At 43.1% G+C, this 20,128-nt stretch overlaps 1 long non-coding RNA gene across 1 annotated transcript in view; it reads right to left on the reverse strand.

Annotated features, from left to right (window-relative positions):
• Positions 1-1,719: 1,719 nt before the first annotated feature.
• Positions 1,720-20,128, reverse strand: part of LOC110589361 — a 72,451-nt gene continuing 54,042 nt past the window's right edge. Inside the window, exons 2-3 of the long non-coding RNA XR_002480885.1 lie at positions 15,566-15,623; positions 1,720-1,752 (exon numbers count right to left, since the gene is read on the reverse strand). This is a non-coding gene — a long non-coding RNA (uncharacterized LOC110589361). The remainder of the gene's footprint in view (positions 1,753-15,565; positions 15,624-20,128) is intronic.

Genomic DNA, 20,128 nt, shown 5'->3' on the forward strand with positions numbered 1-20,128 from the left:
TAGAAGTTCAGGGTAGGGGAATCAGAAGGCTGAAGCAGCTGGAGAAAGTCATCACTTCAGAAAGCGCCAAGACCAGGAAGCAGGCCCCTCCTCCTCAGTTTAATGGCTGCTCAGCAGAAGCATGACATAGATTCAACTGTGGGAAGGCAAGAGGTAGAGGGAGACTTGCTCAGGGTGGTCTGAGGAGACCAGCCAGGAGTGATGGGGCTGGAGCCAACCAACAAAAGATCCCAACCAATAGGGAGGAAAATATTTCCTCCACAGAAAAAGCCGCTCCATCTCCCAAGGGAATGGCTGGAAGACTCCCAGCCTGAGTCATTCGGAAACAGATTTTACAAACTGCTCCAGAGTATCCCAGGGGGAATGATCAGGCCATGACGGAGGAAGAGACTTCATGACCAAGTGGGTTTTTTCCAGCTCCAACTCCCATGATTCCCAGAACCTTCTGCTTCTTCCCAACTCACTGCGGCCAGCGTGGCCATAGCCTGACCATCACGATCCTCCCCTGTGAGCCCGGCAAGGCCTGGGCGTAGCTACTGATGTGGCTCTGCCTGAGTCCTCCCAGCTGCCACGGTGAGCCTGCAGTCCCGGCTTCCGTGTAAACAGCCCCACCTGGCCCCAGGGCGCTGAAGAGATGGTGGATATGACAGCCGAGGATGCAGAGCTGCCAGGCCCCGGGGCACTCAGCAATCAGGCCGCTGCCAGGGGCACTGCCCCGGGCCTCTTATGTTTCCACATCTCACTGGGGCCTTCACATCTGCTAATCAGATTTGCTCCTGGGAGCCGGCAGGCATTAAACTTGCTGCATGGCTGGAACACTGGCAAGGTCTCACATCCCTGCAGCTGTCCAGCGAGGGGAGCAGATGGGCTGCATCCGAAGCTGTGTCTGCTTGAATCTAATTATTAGGCTGAAAGAATGAGCCCTAAGTGACCCTGGTCACCTCAGAGATGGCTGGTCAGACAGGCCTCGGGAAAATGTCGCCCCGACAGCAGCGGGGGAAGGCTACAACTTCTCCATCAGTCCCTCTCTCTCACCTTCTTCCCGAGGCAGTGTGAGCACCAACCATGCTGGATCACTCACACTGGGACCGACTGGGTGCCATTTTCTGGTGCCGTTAATCATATGTCAAACACATTTTTTCTTGGTACCTATTCACTTGACTCAGGTTTCTAGAAAAATCCCTGTCCAGAAATTTCATTTTAAACCAGAAAAGCCTCACAGAAAGTATCTGATTAGATAAACCACCACATTTTTTTTGTCTCGTTTCAGTTTTAATTCAGTTTTTAATTAAATTCTAATTAATTTAATAGTGAAGACGGTAACTATTGCTGTGTAACAAAGCTTCTCAAAATGTAGTGGCTTAGAACAATGATTTATTATTTCTCACGATTCCATGCGCCGTCGGGCAGTTCCTCTGCTGGTTTTGCCCCGGCTCATGGATGGTGGCTCTCAGCGGGGTCAGCCATGCTGGAAGGCCCGCTGAGCCTTCATTCGTACAGGTAGCAGTTAATGCGGCCTGCTGACGGCGGCACCGCGGCTCTCCTCCATGGGCCTCTCATCCTCCTGTAGGCTGGACTGGCTTCCTTCCACGCAAGTCTCAAGGCAGAGTCCCAACAGGGCAAAAGCAGAAGCTGCTGGACCTCTCGAGGTCTAGGCTCTGGAACTTACACAATGCTTGGGCCGCAACTGTCTCTCCAAGTGAGTGAGAAGGCCAGCCCGGCCCCAGGGGGTAGGGAAATAAGGCTGCCGTTCTGGATGAGAAGAGCAGAAAAAGGATTTGTGACGGTTTCAAATGCACCACATGTCAGCATCTTCCCAGTGTGTCAGAGTGACAGGACTTCTGGACACTGGTCACAGGTGCTCCTAGACCAAAGGGATCCCAGAACAGATGCCGAATCCTACAGCCCACACTTGAAAAGCCGCTGTACACACTACCACGTTAAAGTCTCTGAAAAGTCCCACAATAAAAATGCATCCTGCTTAACAATGAACAAATAACCTTATAGAAACCAAAGAAGATTACTGTCCTGTAGTAGTTGGAAACCTTGGTCACGAATCCTGGATTTTGGGAATAGTTCTGGTTTTGCATGCTTTGTTCTTGGTGACCTATGAAACATCCCAGAAATGTCACGTATGTTTCCAGAACACCTCCTAACATATGAAAGTGGCACCACTACTGCGGGTCCTGAGGTGGGGTTATAAAACTAAAAGCCACCACAGTTCTCTCTCAGGTAAGTAGACATGAACAAACTTCTGCTCAGAATCATCTCGCATAGCCCTAGAAAACTTTCTTAAAAGTTGTAGGCACAAAGGTTTGGAGGCTTTTGCTTCAGATATAGTATTTCTGAGCACTGACATTAGTACCATTTCCTACAGAATGAACATGAACATTTACTCTGACTAAACTTCACCAATTTGAAATTCAGGGAAAATAGCATGACCAACAGCAGAGCAGAAGGCCAAAGACTGTGCTTCCACAGAAGCTGATCAAGAACTACTCTACTTCATATCTGCCTATTGGTCACCAACCTGTACCCTCCCATAAATCTGTACCCTCCCGTCATTTTCTGCTCAATCAGAAAGAAAAAGCTCATCCATCCTCAAAACCAGGTTCTCCACTGGCAGCTTTCAATAGCAATGATACGGGGGACAGTGGTCTAGTGCTCTGGTCATAAGACCGCAATGATTCTAGCGGTGAGTGAAGATTCACGTGGGCTGGGCCAAGTCAAATCATGATCTAGGACCGCTGAGACGCATGCACTCAGGAGACCAGGAACAAGGGTGGTCTCCTCAAATTCAAGAACCAGACCCCGAGCACAGTCCCTGCACACAGAGTACAATGCACAGGGAAGGCACACTGCAATGCTGGATGCTAACTACAAACCTGAGAAAATATCCTATTTACCTTTGTATTTTCTCTTGTGTCAGGGAGAGTGACTGACAAGGAGAGAAGAACCTATGCATCTGGCTGCTAGAAGTTTCTTAGAATTGATTATTCTTTTTTTTTTTTTTTTTTTTTAAAGATTTTATTTATTTATTTGAGAGAGAGAACACATGAGAGGGGATAGGGTCAGAGGACGAAGCAGACTCCCTGCCGAGCAGGGAGCCCGATGCGGGACTCGATCCAGGGACTCCGGGATCATGACCTGAGCTGAAGGCAGTCGCTTAACCAACTGAGCCACCCAGGTGCCCAGAATTGATTATTCTTATATTCATTCACTAAAGGACAGTGATTCACCCTGACAGCTGTCAGGGGGGCGGTTTACTAAATCGGACTCAAGACATCTCAGTATTTCTTTCTTTGGCATCAAAAACTTGTCAGTCTTTGTCTTATGCTGTGAAATCATCAGGGAAACATCTCCTGGAAGCCTGCATGAAGTTTCAAAGGATGGGATAAAAGTGAATCTACAGACAAATGGAGGGGAATTCCATGGGAAAAAACCCCCCATGTGTGATAAAAGAGGAAGGCGGAACTCCTAAGGGAGACAGAATCCTGAGCACACTGGTCAGTCTAAGAAATAAACAAGGTGACTGGCCGAAGGAACTCCACAGCACAGCCCCCTGGAGAGCCTTTCTGAGAGTGGATGAACGACATGCAAGCTTGAATTTAAGCAGCAAGAGGTCGGTGCAAGGATGTGGTGAGAGGGTAATGGACCAACTTCCTCAGGGTTCCTAGAGATGTGTCTGGGAGTCCGTTTTAGCTCCTGCTCCCAAGTCACCCTGAGAAACGGCCCTAGGATGTGGACACGACATCGTGTGCTTTTTCCCTCTACCAAGGTAGCTACTCCTTTAGAAACAAGGGACAAAAATGACAACCAAGGGATTCAGCTGCTCAGTGGGGTATGGGGGAAAACCTGCAGCTGGCTTACGACTTTGTTCCCTTTCTCAGTCCATGCACTGAGGGATTCTAAGAGCAGACGTGCCCCCCGGAGCACGGCCTAAAGCACCACCACACTAATGCGATGACACAGCGAGAGCAGAGAAGGGGGGAATTAGGAAGAGAAGCACTAACAATTCTAAACTCTATTATATATAGCGAGGTATTTCCAGAAATATAGAACACTTGGAATTGCTGGAGTGGTAGAAAATACATGGCCCAGAGGGGACAAGGATATATCTAATACTGACCACCTGCGTGAAGCAGGCCCATTCCATCATCGACAAGGCATCCACAGGCCATTCAGATCAGCTGCTAAGCACAAAATGGTCGTTTCACTGCCAGAAGGCTGCATCTGTGGAACTTGGAACCCCACGCAGGTTGTACAAGCTCTGTTCATCACCCTACGTTATTTCTACGACAGCAGGATGTTTGCTAGGGAAACCGGAGGGGACAGAAGAGGTCGGGCTGTCAATGCCATCTGCCTTCCAACGGTACATGAAGGCAGTGGCAAGGCCCTCAGGACTTGGACAAGCCGCCTTCTCCTGCCTGCAGGTCCAGCCTCACGACACCGTGTTCCGCATCCCACCAACCACTCACTGCTCCCTGACCACACGCAGCACTTCCAGCCCCCTGGCCTCCATCCACACTCGTCCCCACCTGGACACCATTCTCTCCCTTCATGCCTCAGTGAAACTTAGTCATCTTTAAGGCCCAACTCAAATGTCGCAGCTCTGGAATGCCCTCCCCAAAGGTCAGAATTAATTGTTCCGTCCTCTGTCCCCAGTATTATCCATTTATCACAGAATCAGTGGCTTCTCTGCTCGTCCTCTCATGGCTGGATCGGGAACTCGCTGAGGACAGGGACACTGTCCTACTCTTCGCTGCTCCACCGTCACACAACAGGTCTGAGTGATTAGATATCTGACAGCTTCAAGATCGCATCCACTCGTCCCCTAAATGACACTCATGGAACAGCCAGCAGGATATTAGAAGGTATTTTCCATTTTAGGATGTGTCCTCAAGACCGTTGTGTAACAGAGAGGAATCAAAAAAATAACAGAGAAGGGTTCTTTTTAAGGTGCACTAACAGCTTGGATTCCCCCTTCTTTCCTTCCTCAGGAATTTCCCCAAGTAATGTAAATGGCTCTGTTCAGACTTGGCTGGCCAGAGATTTCCGTCAGGTTTTTGTTTTCTTCCAGATCTGAGTGCATGGAAAAAATACCGTAATTTCCTTGTGGGCCTGGTTACAATTCTATAGGCCGATGAGCAAGGAGGAAACCTCGGCCCTATAAGAAGCCCTGATAATCTAGTTGTTCCATTTGTTACTGTCAAGGCTTATCAGCGTTTTTGACTGAGGCATGATGTGTCATTTTAGGATCAACATCTAGACACCTCTCAGAGATCATCCCTACATCCTCCCTTCCCCGTCTCAGGATTAACGGTATCAAACTCTCAGTATTTTAAATTCACTTCAGTATCTATCAGACACTGATAGAATTCATACTCTACTAGCAATCTCTGCATGTGCTTTGTTTCTGACCAACCTGAGATGTCTCTAAGTGAACTTGTCTATGACTGTTAAAAATATTAAAGCAGTGGATTCAGTAGGCACCATAGTGGTCCGTGCGTACCGCTCATCTCCCTTGGGTGCTGCTGACGGCAAGCACCCACGACCAGCACCCAAGCAGAGAGCAGGCCTTAAGTGCCGGCCGCAAGAGCAGCCACCATCAGTGACGGATGTGAGGTGGAGGCAGCCTCTCCCCACTTGTTGGGCCCTCCAAGGGCTGGTTCTGAAGGAAGCCTCCTAGAATTCACCAGGGATTCAGGCCCAGGTACCCACAGCAGCAACTTAATCAAAATCATCTCTTTACTGCCTTTCATCTTCTCGCTAGTTCACATATCTATCTATTCCCTTACCAATGTTTTCCAGGATTACCTCCCAACAACCTACTTGTGCCTGAATCCCGGTCATAGGATCTGGTCTGGGGGGAAGCCAGTCTAAGAAAAGTCCCCACACAGAAGCAACTCGATAAGCAATATGGGAAAGCAGACGTACAGGGACACCCCATATTCAAGTGTAGTAAATATGCACAGTAAATAAAACACGGTCATGGCATATTCATGCTGAAGAACTTTCCGTGTCACAGTCATAATGAGCCTGACAGCCTCAGGAAGCCAACAGAGCTGTCTTAAATCTCTGGGAATTAGTGTGTTATATGTGTTCTAAAAACGGACTGGATTTCAGGGGCTGTTTCCAACTTCCATGGTATTAAATTTCCTTTTATTCTTCCCAGCACCATATTTCCAATAAGCCCTGAAAACACGTACCCCTGGGGAAGGATATTTTGCTATTTTAATAAAGTCTTTCAATCCTTAGGAGACAATGCACCATATTTCATTCTCAAAAATATTAATTTTACTCCCCCCAAAGAATCTTAGGTAAATATTTGTATTTCTCGCCTGAGTTCCCTGGGAGGTGAAGTTGAAAAGCTAGCTAATAAAGGATAATTCGAATATTACAAAAAACAATACATATTGCAATATGGAAATAATTAAGATCCAAAGAAAAATTATCAAGCCCTCAAATCAAAAGCCCTTTCACTAGAAAGTTATGTCCCAGGGGCTCTCGTTTGACTAATATGTATTAGACGTTATTCGAGGCATACTTTGCTTTAAAACAAGCAAGTAGGTACTGAATTCAAGTTTCTATAAAAGGTAAATTCATGGATGAGGATTTACTTCATAAAAAAATTCATAAATATTCCATTAAAATACCATGCCCTGCAAAATATCAATTTTATTTTAGAGAAACCTGATTTTTTTTTTTTTAAAGACTGTATCTAATTGGGAAAACACACATTCCTTCCTCCCAGGAGTGTAGCCTGGACCAGGGTGGGAAGAACAGGGATGGAAGGAGGCAGAACTGAAAGGTCGTTCTATAACCCATGGGATGTGGGTGGTGAGGTAAAGAAGGGTCTCAAGATGCCACCTAGGTATCTGGTTTGGGAGATGGACTGGAGGTCTTTTTACTGGGAGAGAGAAGGAGTAGGTTCATTTTGGGGCACGATGCATTATAAGTGCCTGTGGGAATTCAGGGGAAGACCCCCCTGGGCCTGCAGCCTGGAGAAGAGGTTAGGTCGGGGGAGGTCTGGCCCATGAGTGGCAGCTGAAGTCATGGGGTGGGCCAGAGAGTTTGGAGAATGCAAGGAAAAGAAGGAAGGAAGAGGAGAGAGGAGTCCCTGGAAACAATGATAAGGAAGAGGCACGGAAAGTCAGCTAAGCAGTCTGAGAAGAAACACTAGGGAGAAGCAGGTATGAATCACTTCATGGGGTCAGTGAACACTGTATTAGGAGCCAGCATGTGGTGTTTATTGTTATGATTCCATCAACATGAGCTACACCAGGTGCCTTGCACAGGCAGAGGGGACGGAGAAGTACCAGGGCAGGATGCGCAGGTTGATGGCTGGCGTGGCTGCCAGGTCTGGTGCTCCCTGGGTACAGCTGACCTTCCAGATGCTGACAGTCCCAACCGAGAAGTCACGTTAGAAACTCCAAGTGTGGGGCGCCTGGGTGGCTCAGTCGTTACGCGTCTGCCTTCGGCTCAGGTCATGGTCCCAGGGTCCTGGGATCGAGCCCCGCATCGGGCTCCCTGCTCCGCGGGAAGCCTGCTTCTCCCTCTCCCGCTCCCCCTGCTTGTGTTCCCTCTCTCGCTGTGTCTCTCTGTCATATAAATAAATAAAATCTTTAAAAAAAAAAAAAGAAAGAAAAGAAACTCCAAGTGTGTTCTCTTTGACACTTCCACACCCAATTTCGTCTCCCATACAGGACAATTCTGTATTCAATGAACTATTACTGAGAAGGCAGTAGGCGCAAAGTTAGGCATCTTAATCAACCTTTCTAGAAAATGGGTCAAAAATCATAAACATCGCAACAGTCATAAATAACAACTTCACCTGAAAAAAAAGGACATAATCACAAAAAAGAAAATACAGGTGGCTATTCTGTTCATGAAAAACATTCAATTTCATTAGTAATAAAAAGAGCAAAAATTAAAGTGAGGTGCCATTTACCTCCCAAACCGGCAAAGATTCGGGTCATTAGGGATCCTGGCAGTGCGCTAAAACAAGCACTCTCTCTTACTGCCAGGGAGAGAGCCCAGTGTTCCTGAAGCTATTTTTAAAACTGAATATCTATAAAAGGACAGTAGAAGTTTATATTCAATTATTTTAAAAAATCAGAAAACTCAAATGTTAAAAACAGAAGGTTAAAATGATTTAAGTATATACCACAGGTATTATTTTCAACCACCGAAATACTTTAACAAGAAGCTTCTGGTGATAGGGGGAAATGAATATAGTATCATATGAAACAAAAAAGTAACTGGCTGTAAAGTTGTATACAGAGTAAGCACTCAATTAGGGGAAGAAAAGAATGTACAAAAAGAGACACTCTTTGGAGCTCGGCCACCAGATTGGAAGCGGTGAACCCTAAGGAGACGGATTTTTTTTTCTCCTGCAGGTGTATAGTTCTCTGTATGAACCTGGATTATTTTGATAATTGGTAGAAAACACAAACATCTCCTGGCAATTCTAGTCCAGCAATAATAGCACATAAGGGTTGTTGCCTGACTTCACGAGTATACCAGTGTCCCAGGCACTAGGGAAGACTGAGGTGTGACCTTTGGGCAGCTGAAGAGGTAGTTACCTCTGCTTTGAGGTGTGCAGGTAATATAAATGTGCAAGCGTAACAGCAGCTAGAGAAAAAGAGAGCTCCTGGAGGTCTGCCCAAGTGACCTTCTCTACAACCACTCTTATCCCAAAATGCCTGACAGTTTCCAGAAGGAAAGACTTCAACGTACCTGCCGTGGGGTGTAAATGGTCAAAAGTTGGCTACCCTGACCGTGAATAATGATGAGAGGTCCGTGAAAGCAGGAGACCACCATGCCAGGCTGGCTGTGACTTTCCAGGCCACAGCCAGCCTATGAACATGAGCAGAAAAATGGATGGAACTTCAACTGAATCAGGGATGCAGTTTGAGAATGAAGCAGGAAGAGAGAAATGTGTTGATGAGACAACAAGACAGGAACCAGCTCTTTCAGATTAGTCACACTAGACTTCTAAAGTGAACTCTCAGTCATATTTGCCTTCATTACATGAAAGAGATGACCTAAGCTGTGAGTTAATGACAGGAAGAGCCCATTTCCTAAAACAACTTGGCTGCGTATATAGGAGGATTTGGATCAAAATCAGGTACATTTCTAAGTCCATCTGAGCTTGCCAATTAGCTCTTAAGAGTTTTTCACAGGCTGTTCTGGGCTGGTAACACAAGGTACAGAGACGGGGGCCAATCCCATCTTTACAGGCTGCCTGGCACCTAACCCTGTGAGACGTGGTGCGTGGCTGGCCTGTGGCGCGGGGGGATGCTGGTGTCTCGGAGGACAGGGCCACTGTACAAAGAGTGGTTCCCACTCATATGAGGGCACGAGAAAGGGAAAAGATTACAAAAACTTTATTTTGGCTTTTGAATTAATCCAAAAGGGAATGTAGATTAAATCAATATTTAATTGAGAAGAAGCCGGTTTTTCTTAGGAAGTCATGATGAAATTTCAAAGAGCAAATAGGGTGCTTATGGGGGCAGGATCTCAGAACTTTAGAGCTATACTCCTGCCTTCTTTAGTGATAAGCAGGGATTGCTGTGGTCTGACCTGAGAAATGAGGTCAGACCACAGCAATCTATACAGCTATGACTTACCTGTGTTAACAAGCTTCATGTGAAATCATATGTATATTTTACAGTGACAGCGGGGGAGACACGTCTACGCCATCCCCGTGTATATTCATTCAGATGAGGCGAGTTCATCCCCTTCCTTTCAAGGAGCAGCTTACGAAGTGGATCATTAAGGTGAAAGAGCTTTCCATGTAAGGATCATGGCATCTCTTTGTGTAGATGGCATGTCAAGAGGAGTACCAACTGGAACCAGACCTACCTGACGGAGCAGCTATATATAGCCTTTCCCATAGACTTGAGCATTTGATCACAACAAAACTATAAGTTTGCTGATGTGAGATGCAGAACTTCCCTGTGGACTTACTCCATCAGATGGAGGACCTAAGAATTCTCTGTCGAATAATCCTTTAGAGAGGCCCAGAATTCACAGGAAGATGGATGTTCTCGCCACATCAGCACTGAGAAGAGCTCCTTTCCACGTGGGGAAGCATAAGAACCCCTGGTTCCACCTACCCTCCCCCAAACGGATGACTTTTTCTGCTTCTCAAAAGAACTGAGACCAGCACATGAGAATTCTCTTAACATCTATTCCACGTACGTGAAGCTTGTTTATGGCACTACTACCCTTCCTATGCCAGAGAGCTGCCCCAGTTCTCCTCCAAAGCTAACCACACAGGCACTCACCCCTGGGACTCCGCTTCATTCCATTAGCTGCAGCCCTGCCCACCTGACCCTCTGAAGCCTCCCTCTCCACCCTCATAGTTTCTTGCCGGGGGCACCTTCCTACCTGGCTTCCTAGCCTCTGGGCAATCTGCTAGCCACGGTGCCTTCCTAATATCTAACCTCACTTCTCTGCTTAAAAGAACCTTTGTGGCTTCCCAGATTATAAATGGTTCATACTCCCAAACTCCCTTATAAACGGGAAGTTAAACTTTAGCCTATATTCACTCCTCCGATTTTCCAATATTTAGCGAGCACATAACATACGAGACGCTATGCTGTGCAACCCCTAACGTGCCTGGAGTAGAATTCTCTTCAGAGGATGTTATAAAACTAGCTCTACAGTCTAACCACAGACATTCATCTTCCATCCATTCAGCCGATATTCACTGAGCACCCACTATGCATCAGACATTGTACTGGGCACTGAGGGTATAATAAAAGATTCAGACCAGCCCTCAGAAGTTCACAGTCTACCAAGGGAAGCAACTGTTCATTCTGTCCCTGCTGAGAAGAATGCTCAGGACTCTCCTGTCAAATGGCACAAGTCTAGCCAAAACTTACCAGAAAAAAGGCAAGCCGTCAACATACAAGTAACAAAAGCAGAAACAGAACGGCTTTCACTTTAAGTCTTTAATATATCCAATTACTTTGATTTGCTTTTTTAAAATCTTGAAAACCACAATCTTGTTTTTACTTTATTTTCTCATTTTCCTATCCAGACACCATATATTTGATTCAATTTACCCTCAGTAAAGGAAGAGGGCTATTACACCCTCCCCTATTAAATGTTTCCAAGCTACTGGTGGAAATGAATTCTATACTCTGTCCCTGGAACTTAAAAACCTCAATGTCTTAATAAACTCTATGCAAGGAAAAGCCACTTTTTGGTGGCTACAGATTCTTCATGAAATGTGATAATGGCTTGTATTTAGTACAGAAATCTCAATCCTGCTTAATTCCTGAATAGAATGATACTGGAAAGTAAACTCTCTCATTCATTTACCCAGCCTGGAAAAGTCTGAGGATGGCAATGTATTTGCCATGTTTATCACACGAAGGCATGTAGTTTCATGGATCAAGTACACACAATGGAAGAATGTTGACAAGGAAAGTGGCTGGTGTTTGTTGGCACCAATTACACAGGAACAGAATCAGAGGTTAGGAAAGCTCACCACAATCACCCTGTGAGCCAGCCAGGACTCAAACCCAGACCAGCATGATTCCCGGTCAAATACTCTTCCCCCTGCCCCCCTTAGACTACATTTCAGCAGAACCCCGGGCATGAATGAGAAACAAATACATGGATGATTCTAACTGGGTTCTCTTCTCATGTTTCATACATATACTGGCGACAACTAAGCATCTAGCCAGCAATCATTCCCTTGAGAATGTATCTCTGTATTTCTGGTACCACAGTAAGAAGAGAGTGCTAATTCACTGTAGGTCGTTAAAAGTCATTTTCTCCGGGATGACAGTTCCTAAACTGATCTGCTGGGGCATGTCAAAATGTGACCCTGGGAACATGGTACCTGAGTCAAATGTCAAAATTAACAATCATCAAAGAAGCAGAACATTTAACTGAAAAGTAGTGTTTGGGTTCATATCCTGGTGGATAGTGGTGAGTGTCTCCCTTGGAAGTGAAGAGGAGAAAGGTCTACGGCAAAGACATCAAAACTGAGCCTCGGGCTGTATGACATAAGGTCCAGATAACACAGCAGCTATGTGCCTTTTCTTTTTCTTTACAATTTTGAATATTTAAAAATATTCCTCTATATGTAGACTGTGAACAAAAACTTGAAAAGGAGAGAAAAAACCACTTTCATAACCTTCACAATCTCTTAGGAAAAAAAAAAACTGTATTTTACTTAATAAATTAGAAATTACCCCATTCTTTCAAGGATCTTCTAGAGCATCAATGTCCAATGGAAATATTATATGAGTAGGTACGGCATTTCAAAATTTTAGTAGAAACATTTAAAAAGAAGATATTAATTTTAATAATATATTTAACTCTATATATCCCAAATACTATCATTTCAACATATAATCAACATAAAAAGTATTAAAAATATTTTACATCCTTTTTTCCTAACACTAACACTTCAAAATCTGCTGTGTACTTTGCACGTAATGCCCCTCTCAATTCAGGTACTAAGTTTTCATCAGAAATACTTGACCTGATTAAACCATATAAAATGTACAGTTGAAAAATAGATCTGCATGCCCAAGTTGCCTCAAACATGCGTAAGAGTTTTCCAATAACTGAATTAACTATCAATTCTAAATTTTCAATGAACTAAAAATTCAGTGCTTCAGTCACACTAGCCATGATTCAAGTGCTCAACAGCCACACAGGGAGAGTGGCTACCAGAATGGACAGTGCAAGTCTAGAGCTCTCATTTCGCTCATCTGGTCAATTCTAGCAAAAACTCCCCCAGATGGGGAAAGATTCGTTTACTCGTGAATAGAAAACCAAAGAAGACTAACTCCCAATGCTTCACCCTTCTGATGAGGGAGTCCCACTTTGGAGGATAAGGTCACTCTAGATTTATTCAGGAAAAAGATGATCCTTCCTGATCTAAATAACATAACATGACATAAAAGGCAGCTCAATAAGCCAAAGTTCAATTTGAAGAGATTTTAAAACTATGGATATTTTTTCAAGTCAGAGTCTCTGCCTCCCTTCTTGTGTCCTGGCGAATTTATGAGCATATTTACTGAGATTCAATAGGTGCTAGTTCCATATGCCTCACTCTACACACAATACATCATTTAATCTCACAGCAATCCTGTGTGAGACAGGTGAGAGCCAGAGAGGGTGTTAATAACTTGTTCGAGGTCATACACCTAATTATAAGGTGTAGAGCTGGGACTCAAGCCCAGAAAGTCTGACTAGATTTTTTTTAAAAGCCTGCTCAATAGAAGCCCCCTAATACCAACTACACACCCTAAAGTCACGCTTTTCAAAGATTTCTCACATACACACCCTAAAGTCACGCTTTTCAAAGATTTCTCACAGTTCGCAGAGTAGGCAGGGCAGGAGAGAGCAGGTACTACCTGGCCACTCGACCAGTGAGGCAGAGGAGGTACCTGGCAGGGCCGTTCCTCCATCCCACATCCAGGGCTTCTTCCAAGGTCCCTGATGCTGCTAAAACACCACACACATGCTATCTTTACCTCGCTGAATCCTCCAAAGCACTCTGGGAGGAAGGGGTATCCACACGTAAAGAGATGTGAGTTCCATCAGGTAAAGGAACATGCCTTAGGTCACACAGCCAAATGGCACCACATCTGGGATCCCAACCCAGGTCTGTGCCCAGCAGAGATGGACTCTCAGCCTTGGACCACCTGAGGACAGGCTCCCCTCAGACTGCAGTGACTACTCATTCAAGAGAAACCTTTCAACAAGTTGATATGATGTGAGTAGTCAGATTTCTTCATAATTCACATGCTGTTATTTCAGAAAGGCCACTCCTGTGTCTGACTTGGTCAAGTTTTATTGCATTTGTATGGGATGAACTCACAATTAAAAAAAAAAAAAAGATAGATAGAAGGTGAGTTTTATCTGGCTAAATCTTCAGAGAGGGAGATTTCAAGGATGAACATGACTCCTGGAGGCACTGGCAGAATGGAACTGGCTTCTCCCCAGAGCTGATTAAACAGGCCAGCCTGGCCAAGATGCAGGGTGACAACCCACAGTGGGGGACTAAATCATCACTGGAATACATGGGAAATATGGAGCCACTTAACTCGGGCGTTCACATGCGACTTCTTACATAATGGACAAAATGGCAATTGGACCTGTTTCCACTCAAACAGACAGTGCCTGGGAGTTGAAATAAACACATTCCTCACCAGCACAGATCTGTCTCTGTTGAGAATATTTTCCCTTGTAGATCTGTAGGAGTGAAAACAGGCCTCACTACCAACCCCAATGTCACCTGGCTGACAGGCATCTGAAAGTCTGGACCTGAACAATGCCTGGCAGAGTGTTATTATTAACCAAATTTTAAACAGACTTATGAACACCTGAGTCAGAAAATCACATGTAATAAATCCCTTGTTTTCAACATACAGGAACAGATATATATTTTTTATTCATAGTCTTCATTAATAGAAAATCACTTTCATCTACTCCCAGTAAATAAATAATGGAACAGGTATTTCAGGATTATCAGTTTGATAAGGTGCCAATGATTAACCTTCACAAGACACCCACCCATCTTGGGTCAGCCCTGGCTTTCCCATGAGAAGGAACTTTACTCAAATAATTTCATAACTCACAAGTGTTTACAGTTCCCATTAAAAAAAAAAAAGAACCCAAGCTTCCTAATCTAACCCAAGTAGTAGTAGCTGTTAGAACATTTTAATAAGATTTCAGAAATCAATAGTTCAATTCATGATGTAAGGGCAATTATGCCTTCCCCAGAATCTGTAAGTTAAAAAGATCACCGTTCCACAGTTGAGATGGTGTCTGTGAAAATATTCTGTGAATTCACTGTATATGGAAGAGCCTCCAGGAGAGGGTGTCAGTGGGTCCCATATCCAAACCACATGCTGGCTCTCTTGGCCTGAGCTGTATCCTCAAGTTCATTACAAGGCCCCTGGGGGACCGGGTTGAATACTGTCTGCTTTTTTAGAATCAGAGATGGATCAAAGTCTTTTAAAACAATTATTTAATTGATCTTCCTGAATACATACTGTAGATTACTCAACCCCTATTATTGTTTCTAACATTTTCCAAAAGTGACCCTTATAAATCAGAATCTATAGACTCAATCATACATCACCTATTAGTCAACTGTTTTCAACTTTTATTTAGGCAATTCCTCTACCTGAGCTGTCATCAAGTAATAAAACTGGGTAATCTGAATTGGCCATCTCTACTTCCCCCTTCACAGAGAAATGGTAAAAAATGGTGAAATGGTCCACAGAGAACTCAGAAGGAATAACAACTTAGAGTCAGCTATGCCCATTATAAAGAGCTTGGAAATTTGCTTATGAATGGTCACAGAACCTTTACAGGGTCTTTTACAACATTTGGGTATGCTCATCCAAGAGGTATTTCTAACCAAAACAAAACAAAACAAAACAAAAAACAAAAAACCTAGTGTTACCGTTCAAGATCCAAAAGTTTGAAACACTGCACCTCTTTCAAGAAGTAATTTGCTACCCACCTGGAAAGTGTATCCAAAGAATTGTTATAATAAGGGTATCTGACTTCGACTACTTACCTATTTTATCTGCAGGAATGCTGGGAAGTGTCAATGAACAACTTCAGAAAAATGCCACCTGGAGAAACAAATTGAAAAAAAACTTAAATTAAAAAAAAAAAAATCAAAGGTTTTTTTTTTTTTTTTAAACATAAAGAAGACTTAGCATACAATTTTATGTCTCATTAAAATATGTAACGTTTCAAATATTGGCCTCCAGGCAGCAAACAGGTCAACGTGCATTAGAACATAGCCACCTGTTTGTGGGAACAGCCACAGGTTCGTGGGAACACTGATGTACTAACACAGAGTCCAAACCAACGATGAACCAGAAAAGGTAAGAGAGCAGTAGGGGAGGTACAGCCCATGAACATGCCCCTTATTAAGCCCTTTCCTTTCCCCCACAAAGAGACCAACTTGAAAACACAATTTGTGTCCTTCAGGGCACTTTATAAACAGTCTTAAAAGGCTCCAATACTCCTGAAACAAATTAAGAATGAAATATATAATTGTGAATGAGGAACTATCCTGGCAGTACTCAATATCCTTTCCAGTAACTCTGCTAACTTTTTTTCAAGCTAAACTCACAAGGATGTCCAAGAATGGAGAAAGGAAAAGTGGCCATTACAACTCTAACATAGTAAACAAAGGAATCAAGAACTAAGAATTTATCTAATGATTAGTTTACTCAGAAATCAAGCATTCCTTTTGGTGTTCTCCAAGTCTTCTGGTAATCTTAGAAAATTATAAGCCTATTAATATGTTCACAAAACAAAGAATCCCAAAATGTCCGTCCATTCGTTCACTGCTTTGAAATATTAAACATAAATGGAACAAATTTCTAATACAAAATATCACAGTTACTATTTGGTGGAAATATATTATATATCAGCATAATGTGGCATCAGATTATAACCTTTCCAGATAGACAGTATGTCCTTTGACTGTTGAGGAAACTAATGTTGAAAAAAGCAGAGAAACTTCCCCAGCATCACAGAGACCCAGGGTTTCCAAACGGCAATCCTTCCATCCTGTCATGTGGCCCCCTGCAAACACCTTCTACTCTACACCTGCTAGTCTACTCATTACTTCTCCAAATAGAAACCTGACATTCCTTAACACAAAAGCTCTGGAAAACAAATCAACTAGCAGATAAAATTAACTTGTGCTTTTTGTGTGTTTAAAAGTAGTTTCTTCATTTCAAAATGGTTAGCCTAATCATGCTATTTAGGACTGTAATTTAACATCACATATAAGTAAAAATGTAGAAAGAAAGAAGAAGTTTAGAGTTCAAGAAATAAAACACACAACTAGGAGTGAAGAGGTGTTTTTAACTTCAGGTAAGACAAATGAAACAAAATATTTGACAGCTTCAATTCTATTGGTAAGCAGAAAAACAGGAAGTCTACGTGCCCATTTTCTATTAACAAACTTTCAAATATCCCATCATCAAATTTTGATAATGAAAGTCTGTAATATCGGGCCACAAATATCCATACTTACATCCAAATAACTAGTTTAACAGCAGCAGTATCAGTGTTAATCTAAACTGGACCTGAGGTTGAAAAGCCAGTGTGGGGCTTAAAGGCTCCTCTATCTAAAGACATCATTTTAGTTCAATAACAAACTTGAAGATACTGAACAACAGTCATTGGGTTTCACTTTATAAAAAATAAATACACAAAAGAATTCTGAATTCATAAGGTTCTTTGTTATAATAGCTTAGGGGAGTTATGATTTTTTTAAATGGTTCTTTATAAGTTAATTACTAGTTATATTCCAAGCATTTCCCACAATTTAATTTTACCCCTTTAGGGAAAGTCACAGGAAGTCATGATCAGTATTTTTATCTGAAAACTGCTTCTGTGAAATAAACCACTAGGATTATTATAAATGGGTCTGTTGTGGTGGAGCTCTTGATCAACATTTCATTACCTCTCAAAGCCAAATGGGTAACAAAAACACTGACTTCAAGCATAGTTCAAAATCAAAGATAACATTTTAAAAAATTTTTGTCACATACAACGCCAGCAAAGCTCTGGACAGTTAAGAAAGATCTCCAACCTCTAACAGTAATAGAGAAGGCAGGGTCATATCCTGATTCCCACCTAAAGTTTTCCAAACTCACGCTGCCAGTAAAAGGCACTTCCTAGAATAAATATATTTGGTCTGAAGCTCTGAAGAAAAAAAGCATTTGGGACTAAGTTTTCAGTATCATGATTACTGACAACAAAGTCCTATCTTGTGAAACTACCAAAATGATCAGAAAGATAAAACATGACAATAGGGCATTACAGTTATTTTTATTTATTAAAAAAGTCATTTTAAACATTCAGTAGACTAAAAGTATACTAAGTCATAGAGCCCTCAAACGTTCACAAAAAATAATGACTCTATTAGGCATTAACTGTCAGGCACTATGTACTTGATGGGAATTATCTCACCTCTCACAAAAATGCTGAAGTAGGTACTAATATTATCCCACTTTAGAGATGAAGAAGCAGGCACAGAGAAGTCTCTCAAAGTTACATGGCTTGTAAGAAGTGAAGATTCAAGTCCATATACATGACCACATTTAATCCTAAACAACCATATTAACAGAGGCAGGTCAAAAAAAACTTAGCCCCATTTTGAATCTGAGGGAAAACGAAATTCTGAGGAGAAGAGACGGACGTCCCCCCAAAACACACTGCCCATCAGCAACACGGGCAAGAAGAGAACCCAGGGCATCCAACTCTAGCGTCGGGGCTGGGTTTTAATTTGCTTGTTTTTGTTTTAAATTCTGTTAATTAACATGTAACTCACTGAGGAGAGTGTATCCTGCCTTTAATCTCTGAGAGGACGCTTCAGGGTCCTCCCAGGGGCTGTGGCGACTCTAAGAACATCTAGCCCAGTGCCCACTGAGGTATCATGCTGCCATTTCACTAGTTTCCCTTCCTCTATGTGCAATTACGTTTTTCACTTACTGGTTAACAAACACAGAGGAGCTTATAAAAATCAGAAATAGATGACTTTATTATTTATCCTTCTTTCATCTTCATTTTATAGACCAGTAGTCTCCCTGGCCACTTAAATGAGTTATAACCTAATAAATGCAGGCACTTATTCAGCAAGTAGCCTAAATGAAATCAAAACCACCGTTATTTTTGCACATTAAGGAGTTAAAAGTTTGTACTTCCCATTCATCTTCATTTGGGTTGCATGCCCTTCTGTTCCACTTCCGGAGATGGGGGGGGGGGGGAAACAATAGCTGCCTTTAGCGCCAAGCACAGCACTCACGTGACAGGCACCAGCTCTTAGGTATTGAATTGGATTGCGAAAAACAGGAAGCTGAGTTGTAAGACCCCTTTCTCAGTTAGAAATTTCTATGACTTGAAATGTGCTGATTTGAATTGTTTCCCGTCAACTCTGTAAAATTAGAACCAAGAAGTGTAACTTGTTTTGGAAGTTATAAGGAGAAATTCCAGGTCAACCGAAAAAAGAATGTCACAGTCAACAGAGTGGCCACACAGAGGTCCCGGCTGCCGTGGGGGGACTGAGAAACATCGGCTCATGATCAGAGAAGCCAAAGAAGGGTAAAGTCTCGATTACTGTCCTATAACAGAGAGACTCGTTCCATGAACCCTGCGATAGTTCACTACACCCATCCTCGGTGAAAATTCGAGTTCCCATGGCAGAGCACTGTATGAGTTAAATGATGCTTTACAATTCATTTTCTCATCTGACCCACACAATGAGCAGAAGGCAGTTGGAGTGGGGGTGTAGGGCAGACATCATTTATTATTGCCACTGTACATACTAGGAATGTGAACCACTCAAGCTAAACCACACAATCAGTAAATGCTGGATCTTTGCAACAACCAAGACATGGGCTTTTCAGCCATCATACTTATTCATCAAGGACAAGGGCAAGGATGGGCCCCAAAAACTTGAAGCATGAAAATGAAACCAAAGGAGATGAGCTAAAAGCAAAATATAGTAAGAACCCTATTACTCTTATAAACCACTCTGCCTTCACCTAAAAAGTACTCTACATTTTTAGTAGACAACTCTAGGTTCTGTTTACTTGTGTCAACTAAAGGGACAGTTGTCCAAACCCTACTTCACTATGCTCTGCTGATACAACATATGTTTGTATGTGGTTCCTATTTTAAGGGGAGTTGGTGGCAATGTAACAGACACAGAGAGCACTGTCCCATTTCTACATCCAAAGCATAAATAATTGTTCAAAGACTAGGCTGAGAGGTTGTATTTCTTTCTTTCTTTTTTTTTTTAAAGTCAGTGAAATGTACAGACTCTATTCTGACAACAGGTCCAAGAGAACTTCACACTTGGGTCTGACAACAGTAGTTTAAAAGAAATGGGTCAGGCACTGAAGACTGCTGAACCTTGCAAAAAAATTTTTTTAAAGATTTATTTATTTATGTATTTGTGAGAGAGAGAGAGAGAGAAACAGCATGAGAGGGGAGAGGGTCAGAGGGAGAAGCAGACCCCCCGCTGAGCAGGGAGCCCGATGCAGGGCTCGATCCCAGGACTCCGGGATCATGACCTGAGCCGAAGGCAGTCGCTTAACCAACTGAGCCA

This window comes from Neomonachus schauinslandi, chromosome 7, assembly GCF_002201575.2.
Source record: "Neomonachus schauinslandi chromosome 7, ASM220157v2, whole genome shotgun sequence".
Classification (NCBI taxonomy): Eukaryota; Metazoa; Chordata; class Mammalia; order Carnivora; family Phocidae; genus Neomonachus; species Neomonachus schauinslandi.